General features: G+C 36.0%; 1 long non-coding RNA gene across 1 annotated transcript in view; it reads left to right on the forward strand.

Moving 5' to 3' along the window:
* The window catches only part of LOC134445188 (uncharacterized), an 872-nt gene extending 556 nt beyond the window's left edge, over positions 1 to 316 (forward strand). Inside the window, exon 2 of the long non-coding RNA XR_010034195.1 lies at positions 224 to 316. This is a non-coding gene — a long non-coding RNA (uncharacterized LOC134445188). The remainder of the gene's footprint in view (positions 1 to 223) is intronic.
* The last annotated feature ends 2184 nt before the right edge of the window (positions 317 to 2500 follow it).

Below are 2500 nucleotides of genomic sequence, written 5' to 3' on the forward strand. Positions count from 1 at the left end.
GCTCTGCCCACCATGTTTTCAATGACTGAAGCTAGGTGCTAGCTAGAGTTTGCCTTTGTAAATCAGCAACGATGTCAGCCTGAGGAAGATTTACAACGTGCATTTAACATAGTACTGCATTTCAGAAGCAAATTTAGCGATGGTGAATTGATAACATAAAAAAATAAACGTGGTGAAACCGGTCTTGCAGTTGACTTCTCTGTTTGTTTGTTTGTGTTCACAGGACTTCCTCTGGATGGTGGCAGATTGACAACCTCACATCAGTGAACATGAATCTCATAACTGATTGGAAAAATAAATAAAGTTTTGCACACAATGTGTTTGTCTGTGTACTTGAATCACTTCATAGTAGGCTAGTCTATATTGTATTAAAAATGATAATAACTAAGTAATTGAGAATAAGAAATAAGACATTTTAAGACCATGAAAATATGTAATTTCCATAAAATTGAGTGGAATAGGTGATAATGCATTTTACGGCCCTGATTCTATCTTATTTCCATATAACTACTCAATTGTTTACAAGGTAATTAAGCAGAAATAATACAAGGATGCTTGGGTGGTCGTTTCTATGCAATAACATAGGAAGAGGAAATATTGCACATTACGGCCCTGATGTAGCCTAATTAGTATGAAACTACTTCGGCTGATACCGTTTAGTTACTGGCATACCTACCACCTAACTACTATGATGACACAGTAGCTGTTTCCATTAGCCTACTATTAACTAGAAACTACAGCATAATTGCACTGGAAACTGTATGGTTATTTTTGCTGTTATTAATGAGAAATTATAGTGTAATTGCACTGGAAACCATATGGTTATTTTGCTGTTATTACTAATAACAAGCAGTTATTACCATAAAATTAGACTGAAATTACTGAGAAATTAGTATGAAATTAACACCTTATTAGCGATCCGTAAAGTAAAGTGTTACCACATCTTCATTATATTCAGCCTGGGAGCATACTCCGAATACTGTGTGTGTGTGTGTGTGTGTGTGTGTACTGCTCAATATCAGCTGTTATAGGGAGCATGTTCATCTGGAAGAGAAGATGTTTCCTGTACCCTTAATGATGCTCCCATAGCAAGATGTTAATTGGTCAAATAGTTGTTGGATTATTCATCACATTTGGTTCCTATCGATATTAACTTGTAATGTGGAATCAAATAAAGTACATAAAATGTGAAAGATAGAGATTTGTCTGCTGTTGTAATATGTTGTGTTTCTCCTGCATCTGATCGTGTCCTGATATACTTTTGTGTTTTCAGGGGAAATACGTGTGTGTATTTGTTTGCATATGAAGAGTTCAGATGGAAAACCCCCTAACTCCATTTCTGAAGACCTACATTTCTATATTTTTAGAGAACCCGGTTGTTGGTTTGGTTTACATTCATGTACTTGGTAATACATATAAATATACATAAAAATGAAAAAAAAAATGCAATTTTGATAGCTTTGTATTAAATAACATTTAGAGAGGGTAGAGAGGGTTTTGCATCTGAATTCTTCATATGTGTATTCGGGAGCGCTGACTGAATATGTGTTTTACTGAATTAGCACGTCTGAGTAGTGTGAGTGAGCCAGAAGAGTTTATTTTATAGTAGTATTAGTGTGTTGCATGCGTTCTCAGGAGCGCCGCTGAGTGAGTGTGTGTTGAATTATAACCCTTTGTTTTTATTTGCATATGAGCATGTGTACTCTGAAGCGCCTCTGAGTGAGTGTGTGTTGTATTGTACCTTCATGTATTTGCAAGTGCTGAGTGCATGAATGTTGCATTGCATCTGTATTTGCATATGCGCATTAAGGGGCACATGTGCTTGTTGGTCTGAGCAGAGTGAATGAGTTGTATGCTATCTGTAAGTAGCCTATTTGCATATGTGCATTTGCATTTGGGAACACCGCTGTGTGAATGCATGTTGTATTGTACCCTCATATATTTGTATATGTACTGTATGTGTGAGCGCTGAGTGAACATGTGTTGTATTGCATATGTGCATATGTAGCATTAGAGAACACTGAGTGGTCTGAGCAGTTTGAGTGTGAGTGCATGTGTGTGTTGGTCTAACTCAGTGTTTCTCAAACCTTTTCAGACCGAGGACCACTTTGTCCGCCAAAAAGTGTTCAGGGACCACCTGTCAACTCAATTGACATTTGAGGGGTGTTAATTTGACACGGCTACTTTTCAATGCAGATCACTTACTTTTTATTTACATTACACTATCACTTACTTTTTATTTACTTTTTATTTACATTACAAGCCTGTATTATTGTGGTGTTGTTGTTGTTGATGTTGTTATTATAATGATTATTATTATTTAGTGTGTGCATATCTGAACGAGTGGAGGTACGTATCAGCATAGTTGTATTAATTAGAAGTAGGACAACCGTTATTATTATTATTATAGGTACGTATCAGCATAGTTGTATTAATTAGAAGTAGGACAACCGTTACGGATGTCATTACAACACTATAGTATGATGTTCTTTATTTGCAA

The sequence above is a fragment of the Engraulis encrasicolus genome, chromosome 3, assembly GCF_034702125.1.
Source record: "Engraulis encrasicolus isolate BLACKSEA-1 chromosome 3, IST_EnEncr_1.0, whole genome shotgun sequence".
Classification (NCBI taxonomy): Eukaryota; Metazoa; Chordata; class Actinopteri; order Clupeiformes; family Engraulidae; genus Engraulis; species Engraulis encrasicolus.